Genomic DNA, 20,887 nt, shown 5'->3' on the forward strand with positions numbered 1-20,887 from the left:
TAGGATATGTGTGTTATATTGTGTATTACATTATGTATATTCATGAATGCTGAAATACTAGTATTTCTTCTCATGTGCTGGTCGCTCTGTTGATTAAGCTCTAGATCGGCCGTGACAAGTTGGTCTTCGATCCTCTCAAGGAGTCCGAATGTTTATTCTCTTCCCGACGCGGAGAGAACATTGTGGCAGTCAACTCTTGGTCGACACGGAGCCCGGTCACAAAAGATCATACACAGGAAGCTAAGTGATATTTTATTTCTATACTTATTTGCACTGCATGTACATGGGGGAGTGTTATGTTCGGCTAGGCATCCGATAGAATTACCCTACAGAGAGTGGGTAAGGTTGCTTATGTTGATTCTACTCTATAACATTGCAGCAGGTTGCCGCGTGACGGCAGGAGGTGTGGCCGGGGAAATGCTGAGGATGTCTCCGAGAGATACTGGAGGGACGGTATACAACGGTTTGGGATGCCTCAGTTCATTCAATCTCGGCGGATACCACTGGTAAGTCTAACTTCGTGAGTTAGACTCCTTCACAACGGTTGGTGATGCATTCTTTTGTGGGATGCGGTCGTTTTAACCGGTTCGATACCGTTCCTTTTTCCTTTTCTGTGCAGACAGTGGAAGATGTAAAGGTAAGAGTTCTGCAGCTTTGTTTGGTTCGCAGAAGCGGATGTCGTTTTCTGTTTCTACTACTTCCACCACATGTCACTGAGTCTATCTGGCTGGACCCCACTCCGGTGGGGACTCGTCTACTAATTTTTAGTTAGTCCTAAAGACTAGGACCTGTGAGTTGATTATTGAATCCAAAGGGGGACGTTCTGAGTTACAGATGTTTCCCCTCACTGTTTTTTCTATTAGATCTTGCCGTTTCCCCTCTGGAAGGGGAGGTAGTACGCAACGCCATACAGAGGTGCGTCAGGTTCAGGGCATTTGTCCTGTTGTCCATTAAAAAAAAAAGAAGAAAAAAAAGAAAGACTAAGAGGTTTCAATGCGTTGTTCTCCGCATTCAGATTGCCTGGGTGGATATCAAGGATTTTCTTTGCCATTTCACCGGAGTGATGGCAGTATGATGGTTTTCTTTCAATAGCAAGAAGCTTTGTTATTCTGTTCTGAGACGCTCTCCTGATTAGGGCGAGGTCAAGAAACAAGTGGTGCAAATCGTTGTTTCTCTCTGACTGTTCTTCAACACAGGGAATGGCTGTTGTTCCCAACGACGCAGAGTTCGGAAGTGGGTATCAGAGTAGATACTGACCGGTTGAGGTTATGTGTTTTTTCCTGTGGATAGAGGTCTGAGGATCCAGAGTCGGATCAGATTTGCTGTGACAATCCATCAATTGGTTCTGTTAATGAAGCAGGTGGGTGCGGCCTAAGAGGCCTTTTTGGTGAGCAGGTCAAATGCCGGAGTGGTTTTCAAGGGACCAGTTGGAAATGTGGTCCGGGTCTCACCTGCACATGCACCGGTATTTAATCCCTATGGCTGGGACATCGCTCCTGTGGTGTCTGCTCGGTTCTCGCCTTCTAGAGGGACGAAGGTTCGGGATCCAGGAATAGGTCCTGGTGTCCACGCATGCAGATCTCCGAGGTTGGGGAGCTGTCCTGGCAAGGGACGTATTTCCAGAGGAAAAGGTCAAGCGGGAAGCTTGTCTGCAATAAGTTTTCTTGAATTAAGAGCTATTTTCGACGAACATATTCTTCGTGTTCTGCCGTGTTAGTTCTGTCAGTCGACTTGACAGCAGTGGCGTAAGTAAGCTGCTAGGGCGGAACAAGGAGCAGAGCGGCAATGGCAGAAGATGCAAAAGTTTGCCGCTGGGTGGAAAGACTAGTAAACTCTTTATTAGCAGTCTTCTTTCCTAAGGTAAACGACGGAGAAATAGATTTCCTCTGCAGATGCGCTCTCCATCCGGGAGAAATACAGTAGTCATCGAGAAGTTTTCACAGAAGTGACAAGTCTTTGAGGAGTGCCTCAATTGGACATGTCTCAACGTGAGGCCTCATGAATATTGTTCCAGCTCAAGGGACACGCAAGCTATAGCAGTGGACGCCCTCGTGACACCTTGGGTGTTTTCAATCGGTCTATGGATCCCCTCCGCTTTCACTCTTTCTGAAGGTGATAAACGTAAGAAGAACAAAGGTTCAGGCAATCCTCTTGGCTCCGGTTTAGCCAAGGAGGGCTTGGTATCCAGTTTTTCATGGTTTACTCATAGAAGATCCCTGGCCTCTTCCTCTACCTGAGGAACTGTTACAGCAAGATCCAGGCGTGTATCAAGACTTACCGCGGCTGCGTTTGATGGCGTGGCGGTTGAATGCCATATCCTAGCCCGAAAGGGTGTTCCCAGTGAAGTAATTTCCTCACTTTTTCAGATTAGAAAAGAAGTAACGGCTAAGACTTACCACAGTAGTTGGCGTAACTCTGTGCCTTGGTGTGAATCCAAGAAGGCTCCTACGGAAGACTTTCAGCTGGGTCGTTCTTATCCCTGCTTTGCAAGCAGGTGTGGATGCAGGCCTAAAGTTAGGCTTCATTTCAGTGCAGTTTTGGCCTTATAAATTTTCTTTACAAAAAAAAAAAAAAAAGGGAATTGGCCACCTTTCCGGAAGTTCAGTCTTTAGCGAAAGGAGTACTGCACATCCAACCGCCATTTGTGCCACCATTGGCACCGTGGGACCTTTGCGTGGTGTTGCGTTACTTGTGTCACACTGTTTAGAACCTTTGGGAAAGGTTGTGTTAAAATTTCTCTCTTGAAGAGTGGTCATGCTATTGACTTTGGCGTCCGCAAAGCGGGTGTCGGAAGTAGCGGTTTTGTCTCACAAGAGCCCCTGTTGGTTCTTCCATGTGGATAGAGCGTTGAGAACTCGGATAATAGTTCTGCCTAGAGTGGTTTCTGTGTTTCGCAGAAACCAGCCGATTTTGATGCCTGTAGTTACTTAGGCATTGGCTGATTCAAAGTCTCTCGATGTAGTCGGGGCTTTGAATATTTCTGTCACCAATTTGGCTCAGATTGGGGAAACAGAGGTTCTGTTTATCCGGTATGCTCCCAGCATGATTGGGGCGCCTCCGTCTATGCGGTCTGTTACAGGCTGCATCTGTGATACGATTCGGAATGCTCGTTCTACGGCTGGATTACCGTTATCGAAGTGGTGGAGGCCCATTCTACTAGGAAGATGGGCTCTTCTTGGGCGGATGCCGAGGTGTCTCGGCGGTTCAACTTTGCCGAGCGGCTACTTGGTCGGGTTCAAACACTTTTCCTAAGATCTACACATTTGATACCCTGGCTGATGGGGACCTCATGTTTGCTCAATCGGTGCTGCAGAGTCGTCCGCACTCTCCCGCCCGGTCTGGAGCTTTGGTATACACCCCATGGTCTATACGGAGTCCCCAGCATCCTCTAGGACGTATGAGAAAATAGGATTTTAATACCTACCGGCAGAGGCAGAACTGTGGGAGGCAACGGAGTCATCTGCTGCCGGGCTCCTGCTCTGAAGGGGGGCACCTCTCCTCCCATTCTGTGACACCATTGAATTAAGTTAATTGATGGCTGTCGCTGTTTTTTCAGAGGCCGACTTCCTCACTGGTCCCTGCACTTTACAAATCACACCCTCGTTATTATACTGAATATACTAATTTTACAATTATCACACCCAGGATTAGAAACCACAACCTATTACACTGGAAGCAGACACCTTACTGATGAAGCTATTTGCTCCTGTATAGGAAATATGAGAATTTTAACTATATGAAGATACGTACTTCTCTGACAATTACACGTAACTTCATATAGTTAGAATTCTCATGCTTCCTCAACAGGAGCAAATAGCTCCATCAGTAAAGTGTCTGCTATTAGTGTAACAGGTCATGGGTTCTAATCCTGGGTATGACTGCTAAGAAATGTGTGATTTAAAATAAAATACAATTAAATGTATAAATACAGTATATAAATTGTTTTCAGAACACTCCATACACACACACATATATATATATATATATATATATATATACACACATACATACATACATACATATATTTATCTTAATATAGGAAATAGAGGGGCACCAATATTTATCTTGCCTCCGGGCGACTGTGATGAACTTACGCCACTGCCTACATGTAAATCCTTTTCTCTTAGTCCGTAGAGGATGCTGGGCACCCATCCCAGTGCGTACTGTATCTGCAGTTTTTGATTATGGTTACACTCTTGTGATGTTTCTTTTCAGTCAGGCTGTTGCTGACGTTGTTCATGCCATGGCATGCGGTGTCTTATTATTGGTTGTGTTGACACACTGGTTGTGTTACATATTCTCTCAGCATATGGCTGTGTATTTTTCATGCCGTTGGCTGGTATTCTATTGAATGCCACATTCTGCGGTATGTTCGTGGTGTGAGCTGGTATCATACTTGCCTACCCTCCCGGAATGGCCGGGAGGCTCCCGAAAATCGGGTGACCCTCCCGGCCCCCCGGAAAGGTGGGCAAGCCTCCCGCTTTCCCCCTCGGCCGCCCGCAGCAGAGAACAAGCGGGCGGCCCGAGGGGGTCCGATGATGCGATTCGCGCTGAATCGCGTCATCGTAGCTCCGCCCCCCGCTATGCAGCGGCTCGTTTATCGGCACAGCACAGCGGGGGGCGGAGTCACAATGACGCGACCCTGATGTTACGCCCCCGGACCGCCCATCCTGCTGCCGGCCACGCCCCCGGACCGCCTATCCTGTGCCGGCCATGCCCCCCATACACCTACAACGCTGCCTCCTCCCGGAAGAGGAGGCAGCAAAGTAGGTAACTATGGCTGGTATGACACTCACCGTGTTTAAACAAAAATTCTTTCTTCTAAATGTCCGTCTCCCTGGGCACAGTTTTCTAACTGAGGTCTGGAGGAGGGGCATAGAGGGAGGAGCCAGTTCACACCCATTCAAAGTCTTATAGTGTGCCCATGTCTCCTGCGGATCCCGTCTATACCCCATGGTCCTTACGGAGTCCCCAGCATCCTCTACGGCACTGTGCCTTATGCTGACCCTTTCTCCTGAGCGCATGACAGATTGATGTCATGCAGAGGGAATGGGGCCAAACTGAGTACGCTTCAAGCGGCTATAATTATAGAAGGATGCATATCTTGAGCGCCCAAAGGACGCTCCTGACGGCACTGCCGCAGCAACTAGAGGTGTGCGAGTTGTGCCGCTGCACAGAATGCAGGGTTCTATGGACAGCACCGTCATTGCCCCACGGTCACTGCATTTGTCTAGCATGGTGCCTGGAACACTCCATACAGCCAGTACCCGGAGCATCCTGAGGATGCTCCCACACTGCTGGTGTCTTCCCGGCGCTGGCAGTGTACAGCAATACTGGCCGCAGGACACCGTTCCAGGTATCCTGCCAGCCAGAAGCAAGGGCCTGTTCTTCCAACTCTCTCAGTCAGACCACATCCTAAGAAGGGCGGCACGTGCAGGTGTGGATCTAGTGGTCAGGCTGCCCACCATCCGCCCATAGTAATTGTACTGTGTCGGCAATGAGTGCCTCATCGAATTCCATTATACTTTACTGGATATTATTTTGTACTTGACAATCAGATCATTATTAGACATGTTTGAAAATGCCCAAAATTTCTACAGGCAGCAAACTTAGGTTAGATAGATATACTAAACACACATTTGCTTGAAAACATAAAAAGTAATTTGGGTTTACCCTGTGACTAGTGAAACACACCCGTTGTATGACTGTATTGGTGGAGGAACATCTGGGAGGCTTCCGAACCTCAGATGACTCTCCCAGACACCGGTAAGAGAAGTCAAGTCTCCGGAAGCCTACCCAGTATAAAGGAAGTGGGAAGGGGGGGGGGGGGGGGGTGACACAATTCGAACCGAATCACATCATTGTGACCTCACCTTCACTGTACAATGCCAGTTATTGCTGCATTGTATAGTGGGGATGGAGCCATGATGAGGCAATACAATTCAGGCCCACCACGCTGCCCACTTCTGACATACCACGCTCCCTGCCTTACTGGAGGGGCCAGACTAGAAGTCAGCAATTATATCTTTGTAATACTGTAGGCATTGAAATTGGTGGTGCGTCGCAAGAACAACTGTAATTATATAAAAATTGAAGATTATATAATTAATTTTTTCAAAAGTTATATTAGCTCAATAGGCCCTGTACCCCTGCTTCCACCCAAAAGATCAGCACATGCGCTCTCCTGGTATACTGCCTGCTGCAGGTAACAGTCTTAGGACCCTATTCAGTAAGGATTGCAAATTTAGCTTTTTAGCAGAATTTGTAATCCTTTTCCTCGCATGCTGTGTGGCACCCATCGCAGGGCAAGGCTGCGCAGCATGCTAACCGCCACCCGCCCTCTGCGACCATGCTGAAATTGTGGTCGTACCGCAATTTCAGCGTGTTCGCAGAAATTGTGGATGCCCCCTGTCGCTGCAGCCTGGGGTCGCCGCCATTTTTGTGATCTGAGCTGCTACGTGTGACGTCACGCAGCTGCCCTGATCGCGCGCCCAGGCCATGCCCCACATGGCAACGCTCTGTCTCCGCTAGGAAAGGGAGCGTTGCCACCCCGCGAACGCCTGATCTACAGGCAGAGGCGTTCGCATTTACTGCAGAAAAACGGTTGATAATTTATATTTGCCCATTATTTTCTAGTAAAGGGCAATATTTATTTAGATTATATGCAATGTGTGCAATAATTTATAACGTAAACCTATAAAGTGACAGGTGTCTCACAGACCGTACACAACTATCTAACACCTGCCAGTGTCACAGCGAACCGAGCCTGCCTCTCTCCTCACCTCTGTACAACAGGTACAGCAATGCTGTGCACATGGAGGGGTGACAGACTACATCCTTACAGCAGGAAAACACTCGGGAGGATTAGAACTTACAACAGGACCACAACAGTGTCACGGATTTCACCTCCAGCAGGCGGTGATATGGTAAGTAAACTAAATCTTCTTCCCAATTCTCAGACTGTGGGGGTAATTCTGAGTTGATCGCAGCAGGAATTTTGTTAGCAGTTGGGCAAAACCATGGGGGTAATTCCAAGTTGATCGCAGCAGGATTTTTGATAGCAACTGGGCAAAACCATGTGCACTGCAGGAGGGACAGATGTAACATGTGCAGAGAGAGTTAGATTTGGGTGGGGTGTATTCAAACTGAAATCTAAATTGCAGTGTAAAAATAAAGCAGACAGTATTTACCCTGCACAGAAACAAAATAACCCACCCAAATCTAAATCTTTCTGCACATGTTACATCTGCCCCACCTGCAGTGCACATGGTTTTGCCCAACTGCTAAAAAATTTCCTGCTGCGATCAACTTGGAATTACCCCTCATGTGCACTGCAGGGGAGGCAGATATAACGTGCAGAAAGAGTTAGATTTAGGTGGGTTATTTTGTTTCTGTGCAGGGTAAATACTGGCTGCTTTATTTTTACACTGCAATTTAGATTGCAGATTGAACACACCACACCCAAATCTAACTCTCTCTGCACATGTTAAATCTGCCTCCCTGCAGTGCACATGGGGGGTAATTCCAAGTTGATCGCAGCAGGAAAATTTTTAGCAGTTGGGCAAAACCATGTGCACTGCAGGGGGGGGGGGGCAGATATAACATTTGCAGAGAGAGTTAGATTTGGGTGGGTTATTTTGTTTCTGTGCAGGGTAAAATACTGGCTGCTTTATTTTTACACTGCAGATTGAACTCACCACACCCAAAGCTATCTTTCTCTGCACATGTTATATCTGCCTCCCCTGCAGGGCACATGGTTTTGCCCAACTGCTAAAAAATTTCCTGCTGCGATCAACTTGGAATTACCCCCTGTATTATATTAAGACAGGACCCATAAATGTGAGACAACAGTACACTGAATGCAAAGTAAGTAAATTCTATTGAATCGGGGACCAATTATCCGCATACCAACATTTATCAGGACAATTGCTGCTGTTATTCTATACCACCAATCGCCCCCATTTGAGTGTTCTTATCCCATATACATTAACCTCGCCACCTGGTTCCAGGTCAAGCTTGTGGGAATCCATAAAGATTGTAGATTGTGTCCAAAGCCACCACACAATGCCTTAACCCAGTACTTAGAAGTATTTTGAAGCTATTGTGTTCCTTTTTTCTAATTGCAGTGAAGTTTATTGACCACAGGTACCCGTTATTCAATAGAAATATTTTTTTTATTAATCACTGTGATTCTGTTCCTTCATATCCTGTTACACCCACATACTAACATGTAGCACACCCTAACCATTCATAACATTCCGATCACAAACTGGTGAGCCCTTGGATCATTGTTTATATAAAGTAACTAAGATTAAAAATCATTTTAGAACTCGTACTTGCTGAGTGGCCGTGTGAACCCCCAAATCAAAGCTCTGGAATTCAGCAGTAGCCAGACTGCGCAGTACAGCAAACAGGAATGATAATAAATGCAATAAAGACTCGCAGGGGTATTATGTGAATGAAGAGCTTTAATATAGTAAGCGTAGATGTGAGCTCATATTATAGAAATGTACAGTTATGTTAATGCAGTTACATTATTTAGTCCTGAAATGTGAAGTGCCCCCATGTGAGACGCTTTAATAAGAACAGCTGGAATTAACTCAAGGGAAAATTCAATATATGTCTATAAGGATTAATATCATATAACTTTCACAGATATAGTATTAAAAAAATCTTGCTTCAGCCACACGTATATTTAAAAATATTTTTTAGTTGCTAAATTTTTGATCCAATCGCAATAAAGGACATAATTAAGATTGCAATGTAAATGGCTTTTCTTTACTGTATCCTTTGATTAAGGTTATTTACTAATATTGCTGAAAGATAGCAGCTTGCATTAGACCCAGGAGCGGTTCTTGGTGCGGGCAAGCAGTGCCTGCGCCGGGGCGCTGCGGCCTGGGGGTGCGGCCGCAGTCACCCTGCAGGCGCCCGCCACCTACCCGCAGCCAGCTCCCCGGCTGCAGCAGACGCTGTGTGGACGTCCGCTGCAGCCGGTGCACCTGTCAGACGCTAGAGGTCATTATTGACCTCTAGTGTCTGTGCCGGGCTGCTATGGGAGAGACGTCATGACGTCTCTCCCATAGAGGAGCCGCGAGTGGCCAGATGGAGCAGCAGCAGCAGTCGGGAAGCAGGAGCGGGGCAGTGGTAAGTATTGTTTAGCGGTTTTTTTGTGTGTGTTTGTAAGCGGCTACTAAGTGGCACAACAACAGGGTGCACAACTACTGGGGGCACAGCGACAGGGGGCACAACTACAGGGGGCAAATCTACTGAGAGCAAATCTACTGGGGGCACAACTACTTGCAGCAAATCTACTGGGGGCACAGCTACTGGCAGCATAACTGTGGCCACGCCCCTCCCCTATGAAGCCACGCCCCTATTCGGTGCACTCTGTTATCCCGCGGGAGGGGGCTCCAGTTGAAACTTTCGCACTGGGCGCCACAAGGTGCAGAACCGGCCCTGACTACCGTTATTATCTACGGTAGTTTAGTAAACTGTTGAGGGCCGCACACAAAGTATTGTTTTATTTACACTGCTTATCAGTAAAATTGTCATGGCATTTATTGTATTTTCTATACACTGCGGACAAATTAAAACCCTTCCCACATTCAGTACATTGTTACTTGGCTCTCTTGTGGCTTTCTTTGGGGCCATTTCATTAATTGGCCCACACAATTTAAGGATCTGACCCGCAGCAGCGATTCAGAATTGCTCCAGTGCAGGCAGTCCCTAACATCAACACTTGGGGGGAAATGTAATAGGGTGTGAGAATCAGAAAGTGAGAGATTTTGGTAAAATTCTCCTGTTTTTTTAAAGTGGCGATCATTTACATGGAAAAATTAACCTGGTTTCACCATGTAAATGATTTCTCCTGTTTTTTTTTAAAGTGGTATTTTACCAAAATCACTTACTTTCTGATTCTCACACCCTATTACAGACACCCCCCTCCCCCTACTTGGTTAATTTGAAGCTGTAGAAGTGTACACTGCCAGAGTGTTTCCTGACTGTGTTACTGAGTTGCTTCAACTGACTTCACACAGCATATAGCAAATGGGAGGCAGATGGATCCCCCTCTGCAAACTGTATCTCTTTCCAGTAAGAAGGGCTCAGTGGGCTAATGCCATCAAAAGACGGCGTTAGTATCTGCAGTCAAGCTCCATAAAATGGAAGTTATTGGAGTTTAATGAGTAGCTGTCCCCATACTAGTGTACGGGGCCTTTGTCAGGGAGCGGCTGGCAACTTTTAGCCTTGTAGACAGATTCAAGCAAGTGGCCTTGGCTTTTCTATCAATGCATTGCAATGGGAAACCAGATGTGACAAAAAATCCGTAGGCATGTTCTGTCTAATGTGAGTGTGATTAGCTAATAAAATAAATAAAACTTTTTTTTACAAGTACACATATGAGACCCATATTACAAAGCAGAGACCATTCCAGTGATCCCTACGAAATACACAGAGCAGAATAATGACCAATATACTGTATAGGGACCATTCTAGTGATTGTGTTAAACCATTAAAAGTATGATTAATAAATGAAATTAGTCCCACTCTATACAGATACATCCTTATACATCTAGCCTCCAATACGCCATGCAGCGCAAGATGCCAGGTGCACCGTGCAAGTGAGCCGCCAGGTCCCATACAACTCTGCTAGCATGGGGTGTCCTTTTTCGCAGAAAAAATGCGTCTTAGTCACAACATGACTAGGACACACCAGGTGACTGTGCTGAATAATTGATATGTAACACTTGATATTATGGCAAGTCTAATCTAACGGGCTGCTGCAGATATCTGAGATATTGTATTTTAGTGTGGCTGTAGAAAGCTTGAAATGAAGAAAAGGGTACACAGTACTGGCTGTGGCAGTGACCTTTGGATTTCAGCACTTGGGACACCGCAGTCCTTTTAATCCAATTTACAGTAAAGGTGCATACACACTAGATGACGTCGCTCTATGAGCAACATCGTCTAGCGTTTCACTTCCTGTACATATGACCGTTCATATCGCTCAGTGATGTCACACAGTGGCCGGCCCGTGCAGGCAGCTCCTGGACAACAGTCCAGATTGAGCATACATGCACCACCGACACCGAGGGTCGCTAACGACCTGCGGTGCCGCGTATCGGTCGTCGTCACTGGCATACACACTTGCCAAGAAAGTGAACGACGTCGCTCAGGAAGGGTGAAATTGAGCGATGTCGTTCATTTTATTGGCAAGTGTGTATGCACCTTTAGCATCAAATGGTGCACAGGTGTTACAAAGTCTTTGCTGCAAGTTATACAGTTTAGTGTCATCTTACTTGCAGCAGAGGGTAATGTACTGGTTGTAATGTGGGGGTGGCGTGTGATTGGTGTCAATTCTTTTAATCTACTCACACAGGAGCTGCCAGGTTTCTGCATCTGTAATGGGCAGGCTATAATGATGCTGCACTATATACACCAGTAATGGCAGATGTAAGTTCACCGGTCCCCGCACAGCTCCTGCCCAGTCTGGGGATAGAGGACACCGGTAGCCACCAGCAGTTGGCCGGAGGGTTATGGGCATGGCCTGTGTAGGGTGTGGGAGGGGTGCGCACAGGACTCTGCCCCTCTGCCAGCACGCAGTATATATAAAGCAGATGACCCGGTTATCTGCTGCCTCCTCACCCATATCATCTGCAGCCCCAGAACCAACCCATCCTCCTCCCGGTCACCACACAAATGGTGTCACCCCTACCTGCCAGACTGATTCACCTTCTCACCGCCGGTAAGTGGCCACACGTATCCCTGGAGCCTCTACTCTGAGCGCTGCGGGACAGACTCGTGGCCCCTGAATCCGTTTCCTGGTTACTGCTGCTACTTATTGGCAAGTCCCGGGATGGCTAGTAAGCTAGAGTTGCAGCATACTTGTATATGGAGGAGGGGGTGCAGAGTATGCAGTATATGGCAGAGAGCAGTATATGGAGGGTGCGTTTGAGTTAGGGCCGGGGGTGGGTTAGGTATAGGTTGCGGGGGGGAATGTTAGGGTTAGAATGCGGGAGGGGAGTTAAGCACCACCGGGGGGAGGTTAGGTTTAGGCACAAAGGGGGAGGGTAAGGGGATGCGACAATTTACCTACAATCAAAATCCCAACAGTCAAAATACCAACAACCATTGACCGACGGTCAAAATACCAACAAGGTCAAAATCCAGACATGGCCAAAATACCGACATTTAAAATACAGACAAGGTCAAAATACCGACATTTAAAATATCGACCGGTCAAAAAGTCGACATGAGTTTTTGATGAGTTTTTAATTGAAACCCAACTTGTTCATACTTTTCCATCCCAGTGGACCTGGAGGGGGAATATAATAGTGTGCTGAGCGCAGTGAGGGACCGTGCCGCGCTCGCCATGCGAGGAGTCGCGGTACACTTATACGGTGTTCATGTTGACCTATGTCGACATACACACAAAACAATGAAACCCCATGTGTCGACTTTTTGGTCTGTCGACATTTTAAATGTCGGTATTTTGACCCTGTCTGGATTTTGACCTTGTCGGGATTTTGATCAGGATTTCATACTAAACCTGAGGGTTAGGGTTAGGCTACAGGGAAGGGGGGGCTAGGTTTGGGCACCACCGGGGGGGAAGTTAGGGTTAGGCACTGATGGGGAGGTTAGGGTTAGGCTGCAGGGAAGGGGGGGTTAGGTTTGGGCACCACCGGGTAGGAGGTTAGGGTTAGGCACTAAGGGGGAGTTTAGGGTTAGGCTGCAGGGGAGGGGGGGGGTTACGTTTGGACACCACCAGGGGGGAGGTTAGGGTTAGGCACTAAGAGGGAGGTTAAGGTTAGGCTGCTGGAATGGAGAGTTAGTGGTAGGAGAGAGGGGGGAACATACTTACCTCGCCTCTCGGGATTTCACAGATTGGGACACCGGCATCGGTATTGTGACTGCTGGCATCACATCCAGCGCTCATTCATACTGAACCCGGTGGGTGGGTCTGTATGTGTGCGTGTGTCCATACCCCAAACGGAGCTCCATCGGACACCCTCCAGTGGCTGCCAGCAGGACCACATAGGTGAGGAGCAGTGTTAACCATTAATATATATTGTAATGTAATACAATATTGAGAAATCTGCATCTCTCTCCCCACTGTCCCTATCTGCCCCTACCATTCCACTCTCTCCCCAGTCACTATCTACCCCAAACCCTCCCCCTAGTCCCTATCTGCACCTACCCCCTTTCTCTCCCTAGTTCCTATCTGCCCCAACCCTTCTGTCCTCTCTCTTTTTTCCCCAGTCCCTATCTGCGTCTACCCCTCAACACCCCCAAGTCACTATCTGCCCTTACACCCACACTCTCTATCCCCAGCCCCCTCTTTCCACATGCAGCAAGTGAAACCGTCAGATCAGTATTATTAATATTATCAGCAGCAGTTTAGGAAGCTGTAACATCTCCATGCAGTATCACTTTCACTTGTGACAGCTTGCATCACACAAAGGAGACATTTGGTCCATTGGGTGCCCTCTAGTGGCTGCCAGTGCACATAACAAATGTGAGGAGCAACGTTAGTCTTTTATTGCATAGGATGCAGAGAGGGTTACAGTATTCATTATTTTAATAATTTATTATTAATCCAGTTCTGCAAGGAAAGCCTGTAGACCTAAACCCCTGTACTGTTCTACCATGGAACCCTGTACACCTAATCACTGGTACTTTTCTACCATTGAAGTCTGTACACCCAATCCCTTGTACTTTTCTACCATGGAAGTCTGTACACCCAATGCCCTGAATGTTCTGCCATGGAAGCCTGTACACTCAATCCCCTGTAGTGTTTTACCATAGAGGCGTGTACACCCAATCCCCTGTACTGTTCTACCATGGAAGCCTATACACCCAATACCCTGTACTGTTCTACCATGGAAGCCTGTACACCCAACCCCCTGTACTGTTCTACCATGGAAGCCTATACACCCTATCCCCTGTACTGTTCTACCATGAAAGCCTGTACACCCAACCCCCTGTACTGTTCTACCATGGAAGTCTGTACACCCAATGCCCTGACTGTTCTACCATGGAAGCCTATACACCCTATCCCCTGTACTGTTCTACCATGGAAGCCTATACACCCAATCCCCTGTTCTGTTCTACCATGGAAGTCTGTACACCCAATGCCCTGACTGTTCTACCATAGAAGAGAGTGGCAAGGAGTAAGGTATTGGGGACATAGCGGAGTCTCTGGTGCTCCTAAGCCCTGGCCCAGTTACTCCCTGTACTGCACAGTTCTGGAATATCATGAAAATGAACTCTGCAGAGTATATAGAGATTGCACACTTACTCTGCTGTCAGCATTTCAGATACATATGCTGTGTGCTGAACCAGCTCTGCCTGGCTTTATTTACTGTCTAACTGATTTATTGTGACCATTTGTAGATTTTAAGTGACATTTAGCTGATTTTATGAGATTTACTGCATTCTAGATCTATTCCTAAAGAGGCATACCGAGAAATCCAGCTTTGTTTTTGACCCCCTGTCATTAACTGTATTACTGTAGATGGATGTAAATGACATGGGTCCTCACATATTTATATGCTGTGGTCATGTAATAATCATAAAGCAGCCCTCAATCTGATTTTATGTGATTGCAACCAGTGTTTTGTAGTAGTCACTATTATTTACACTGATGTTACCTTCCACAACCTTATGTTTTTTGCACTGCTAACACAGTGGGTTTACATTGGTGCACCTGGACTGTCCTCCCAGTGACTATCAAGGTGCACACCTACATTCCGCAGTCATGAGCAGTATCCACTAAGAGTGCGGAGAGGCCAGGGGAAAAACAAGCCTCATGTCCTCCCATATCCTGGAAAAGTCCCAGCAATAGACCTCTTGGACTGGTTTCTCATGCTCATGCAGTTATAGTGAAGACCCATCCCAGCTAGTCAGCTCAGGGCTGTTGCCTCTATTTGAGTTCAAAAAAGAATTTCCCCCTCCCTTAGGATATCGTGCCTTCTCTATAAAGCTTTGGGGCTTTGGCAAACCCCTTGGGCTTTCTTTCCAAAGCTGCATTAGAGCCACATATCCCCCACTTTGCACTTGGTAAATGATCTCCATAGAACTTGCACATGCAGATTTATACAATGTAATATTGTTTGTTTTAACTAGATGGATTAGGTGTGTTGCCAAGTACATGTGGATTTGTGCTCAGGTGTGTCTTATTATGTGACTGCATTCGTGGGTAGGTACTCTCATGGGCCTCTATGTGCCATGCAGAAATATGTAAGGCCCCTTATGTACCTCATTATACACCTACTTGCATAAACATGGTTAGACTCTCTTATGTGCCTCATTATACGCATGCATGCCGAAACAAGGGAAGGTACTCTCATGTGCCTTATTAACACCTGCATGCAGAAACGTGGGTAGGTGCTCTCACGTGCCTCAATCTACACCTGCATGCAGAAACTAGGTTTTATTGTGCTGGCCCACATTCCTTGGTGTTATGCACACCAGTGCCTGCAGGAAAGTACTGGTGTCAGAACTGTTATGCACTCCAGTGTCTGCAGGAATGTACTGGTGTTTGAACTGTTATGCAAAACAAATGGACTCACAGACAAACTGGGGAATATGACATAACGTACACAGAAGGTAATAGGGTAACAAAATACACACAAAGTGAACAGAGAAGCCCAGAGGCTAAGGAACTGGGTATCTCCTTTGTATTAGAACTGCACAGATGGAAAAAGCAAGATGTTGTGTTTTAATACATAGAGAACCCGAAATGCTGTTGCTAAGGGCAACAGCAAAACCCTAAAGGGTTACCAACGGGTGTGGCAGTAAACTCCTTGGTCAGAGATGGAATGATAGACACAAGGAGAGTCTCCACAATCCTATTTCTCACTTGCAGTGCACAGGTTTTAGCTTACTGCCACTAAACTGACCCCTGACACCTAGCACAGTGAGACAGGATTAGACAGGCAAGTCTTAGAATACAGCCGCAAACTTGCTAAGTTCACAGAGTGGTAACAGAACCCCAGCAAGCTAAACGACTGACTCCAGTCTTACTGCTAGGTCTGGATTGGCAGAGTGTAATACCAAATCCCCAGGCCTATTTGCAGTAAGCAACAAACAAATACAAAGCTACACAGTACTGGCTAACTTTCATGAACTGACTAACCAACAAAGATTCAGCAGCATCTGCTTACCCTGAAAAGAGGCCTTATAAAGCAGGTGCTGTCCACGCCCCACTCAGACCTCACAGACTGTGAGCACAAAAACCAGCACCGGATCCCCTGCCGTGCACAGAGCCTATAACCACTGCACAGCAAAAGACCCGAACCGGAGTATCAGCTGCGCTCAGGTTACTCCACTAGCACTTGTCTCCCGGTTGCCATGACGACGTGGCAGCACAGGGCAGGAGACCCTAACAGTACCCCCCCTCTGACGAGGGGTCAAAGAACCCCTACCACCGGGTTTATCGGGGAACTGCGAGAAGAAAGAGCGTATCAGTCTGGGGGCATGAAGATCACAACTGCGCACCCACGACCGCTCCTCCGGGCCATACCCCTTCCAGTGCACCAAAAATGACAGCCGACCCCGAACCACCTTGGAGTCCAGAATCCTTTCAACAACAAACTCCCTCTGGCCACGTATCAGAAGAGGGGAAGGTCCTCCACTGGAAGAAGGATTACTAATCGCCCGTTTTAAAAGGGAACAATGAAATGTTTTATTGATACCCAAAGAACGGGGCAGATCTAACTGAAATGCCACCGGATTGATAACCCTGGTGATCTTATAAGGGCCGATGAACCGGGGCCCTAACTTATGAGATGGCTGTCTCAACTTCAAATTCTTGGTAGACAACCAGACGAAGTCTCCTAATTTGAAGCTGCAGGGTCTTTTCCGCTTATCAAAAACCCTTTTGGTCACTAATGACACAGACACAAGGGCTTTCTTCACTTTCCGCCAAATACCTCTAAGGACCGAAACCACAGAGGAACCACCAGGCGTGGAGTCCAGGGGGTCAAAAGAATTGGCCTTAGGATGATGCCCATACACACAAAGGAAGGGAGAGATCCCTGTAGCAGAGTGAGCCGCGTTGTTATAGGCAAACTCCGCCATGGACAGATGAGCAACCCAGTCAGTCTGACACTTGGAGACATAACACCTGAGGAACTGCTCCAAGGACTGGTTCACCCTTTCAGTCTGCCCATTAGACTGCGGATGGTAGCCTGACGACAAGCTGACAGAAATCTGGAGATCGGAACAAAATGCCCTCCAGAATTTGGCCACAAACTGGGATCCGCGGTCAGAGACCACATCAAGTGGCAACCCGTGGAGACGCACAACATGCAGCATAAATAATTCAGACAGGCGTCTGGCTGATGGCAGCCCAACCAGTGGAACGAAGTGCGCCATCTTCGAAAACCTGTCAACGACAACCCAGATGGCTGTCATCCCCGAGGATTTGGGCAAGTCCACCACAAAATCCATTGAAATGTGGGTCCATGGCTTAGATGGGATAGAGAGTGGATGTAATGGGCCAACAGGAACCCCTCTAGGAGTCTTATTTCGGGCACAGATGTCACATGCCCGAACCCACTGATCCACATCCTTAGCCACCGAGGGCCACCACACCGCCCTAGATAGCAACTCCCGAGTTCTGGCAATACCCGGGTGACCTGCCGACTTCTTGGCATGGAATTCCAGGAACACTCGCTGTCTTAACCTAGGAGGCACAAACAAAAGACCTACCGGAAGGTCTGGAGGAGCCTGCTCCTGTGCTCTAAGGACTAATGATAAGAGGTCCTGGGTAATGCCCACTTTAATACATGATGGGGAAACAATGGGCAACGGCTCCTCGGTGGTCTCCTGGATTGGAGCAAAACTCAGCGAGAGCGCATCAGCCTTGATGTTTTTTGACCCAGGGCGATATGTTATCAAAAAATTAAAGCGAGCAAAAAACAAAGCCCATCGTGCCTGCCTGGCATTGAGACGCTTCGCTGACTCTAAATATGCCAGATTCTTATGGTCAGTGAGAATTGAGACCACAAACTTAGCCCCCTCAAGCCAGTGTCTCCACTCCTCGAGTGCATCCTTAATAGCCAACAATTCCCGGTTACCCACGTCATAATTCATCTCGGCAGGCGAAAATTTACGGGAAAAGTAAGCACAGGGATGAAGGCGATTATCAGACACTCCCATCTGAGAAAGCACTGCCCCAATACCCATCTCAGAGGCATCCACCTCCACCACAAAAGGACGCTCTGGATCTGGGTGTCGCAGCACCTTGGCCGAAACAAATGCCCTTTTGAGACGGGCAAAAGCCGCTTTAGCCTCACAAGACCAGTGAGCAACATCCGCCCCTTTCTTAGTGAGTGCCACCAAGGGCGCCACTATAGACGAAAATCCAGTGATAAATCGTCTATAAAAATTCGCAAAGCCCAGGAAACGCTGAAGCGCCTTCAAACTAGTGGGCTGCACCCAATCCAGGACTGCCTGTACCTTGGAACCCTCCATTTGGAAACCTTCTGGGGAGATAATATATCCTAGAAATGCGATTTGCTGAACTTCAAATTCGCACTTCTCCAGCTTCGCCCCAAGCCGGTGGTCTCTGAGTTTCTGGAGGACTAAGCGTACATGCTTCCGATGTTCCTCCAGGGAATGGGAGAAGATTAGGATGTCATCTAAGTATACAACTAAGAATCTATCCAAATATTCCCTGAGCACATCATTCATGAAATCCTGGAAGACTGCCGGGGCATTACAGAGTCCAAAAGGCATCACCAAATATTCATAATGCCCTGAGTGGGTATTAAAGGCAGTCTTCCATTCATCCCCCTCTCTTATTCGGATTAGATTGTACGCACCGCGTAGGTCAATCTTAGAAAAAATGGTGGCAGTACGAAGCTGGTCAAACAAGACCGAAATGAGAGGCAGTGGGTATGAGTTTTTAATCGTGATACGGTTCAATTCCCTGAAGTCGATGCAGGGTCGCAACGAACCGTCCTTTTTACCCACGAAGAAGAACCCCGACCCAACTGGAGACTGTGAAGGTCTGATAAATCCCTTAGCCAAGTTCTCCTGAATGTACTCTGCCATAGCCTGAGTCTCAGGACGTGACAGGGAGTACAACCTGCTCTTGGGAAGCTTAGCATTTGGCAACAAATCAATGGCACAGTCATAGGGGCGATGGGGAGGTAGTACCTCTGCAACTTTTTTGGAGAACACGTCCGCAAAATCTGCATAACACCCTGGCAATCCTGGCAAACTTAGCTGCGAGAGCCTGACTGGAAGGCTCAAGCAACTCCTGAAACAATCAGTACCCCAACTAAGAATCTCCCTAGAGACCCAGTCAAATTGAGGATTGTGGGCCCTTAACCAGGGTAACCCCAACACCAATGGGGCAAAAGTACAGACAGTCACATAAAAGGACAATTTTTCAGAGTGTGTGGCTCCAATAAACAAAGAAATCTGGCTAGTGCAAGAGGTAATTTTACCTTGGGATAATGGTTCCCCGTTTAACCCACAAATCTCAATTTCCGATGCCAAGGGTACTAAGGGAACAGAGTGTTTCAGGGCGAATTGGCGGTCCATAAAAACCCCGTCGGCCCCACTGTCCACAAAGGCCTCAGTCTTGACAGTTTGACCGAGGATCTTCAAGGTCACCGGAATGATAAAAGTCTTCTTGGGAAATTCTGACTTCTGGCCTGACAGGATATTTCCCATCACCCTCAGGCCCTGAAGTTTTCCGGCTTTTCTGGGCATGATACTACCACATGACCTTTATTCCCACAGTACAAACACAACCCCTGCTGTCTCCTCCGCGTCTTCTCACGCGAGGAGAGGCGGGTAGCCCCAATCTGCATAGGCTCCTCAGAAAATTCCTCAGAGTCTGAGGTTCCCTTGGGAAGGAAGGAAATCTCAGTCTCCCTTTCAAGCCTACGCTCTCTCAGCCGTCTATCCACCCGGATGGATAACTGCATGAGCTGATCCAAGCTATCAGGCAAGGGATATTGTACCAGTTGGTCCTTTATCTGGTTAGAAAGACCTCTTCGGTACTGGTGTCTCAGGGCTGGGTCATTCCACTGGGTATCATGGGCCAACCTCCGAAACTCCGTACAGTAAACCTCAACTGGCCTTCGCCCTTGCTTAAGGATCGAAATCTGAGCCTCGGCTGAGGCCGTCTTGTCAGGGTCATCATACAACATGCCCAGTGCCGTAAAAAAAGCATCAACACTTTTAAGCGACGGACAGTCAGGCTGCAACCCATATGCCCAGACCTGTGGGTCTCCTTGTAGCAAGAAAATCACTATGCCCACCCGCTGAATCTCCGACCCAGAAGACTGAGGCCTAAGCCGGAAGTATAGCTTGCAGCTCTCCTTGAAACAAAAGAACTGCGAGCGATCTCCAGAAAAACGATCCGGGAGATTTACTTTCGGCTCCTTAACCCCTGCAGGTGCTGCTGCTGCGGGAGCTCCACCAGCAGCCTGGGAGGTGTGCATTTTAATGGACAAATCATTAAATTGTCGAGTCAGGACCTGCACCTGATCGACCACCTGTTGCAACGTATTTTGAGGGGTATGCTCCATATTCCCACAAAATTTCAACAGGAGTATTAGGCTGCTGAATATGTTATGCACACCAGTGCCTGCAGGAAAGTACTGGTGTCAGAACTGTTATGCACTCCAGTGTCTGCAGGAATGTACTGGTGTTTGAACTGTTATGCAAAACAAATGGACTCACAGACAAACTGGGGAATATGACATAACGTACACAGAAGGTAATAGGGTAACAAAATACACACAAAGTGAACAGAGAAGCCCAGAGGCTAAGGAACTGGGTATCTCCTTTGTATTAGAACTGCACAGATGGAAAAAGCAAGATGTTGTGTTTTAATACATAGAGAACCCGAAATGCTGTTGCTAAG

At 47.4% G+C, this 20,887-nt stretch overlaps 1 long non-coding RNA gene across 1 annotated transcript in view; it reads left to right on the forward strand.

The window, feature by feature from the left end:
• The first annotated feature begins 7,792 nt into the window (after positions 1-7,792).
• The window catches only part of LOC134969171 (uncharacterized), a 99,054-nt gene continuing 85,959 nt past the window's right edge, over positions 7,793-20,887 (forward strand). Inside the window, exon 1 of the long non-coding RNA XR_010189424.1 lies at positions 7,793-7,866. This is a non-coding gene — a long non-coding RNA (uncharacterized LOC134969171). The remainder of the gene's footprint in view (positions 7,867-20,887) is intronic.

Source organism: Pseudophryne corroboree, chromosome 11 (genome assembly GCF_028390025.1).
Source record: "Pseudophryne corroboree isolate aPseCor3 chromosome 11, aPseCor3.hap2, whole genome shotgun sequence".
NCBI lineage: Eukaryota > Metazoa > Chordata > Amphibia > Anura > Myobatrachidae > Pseudophryne > Pseudophryne corroboree.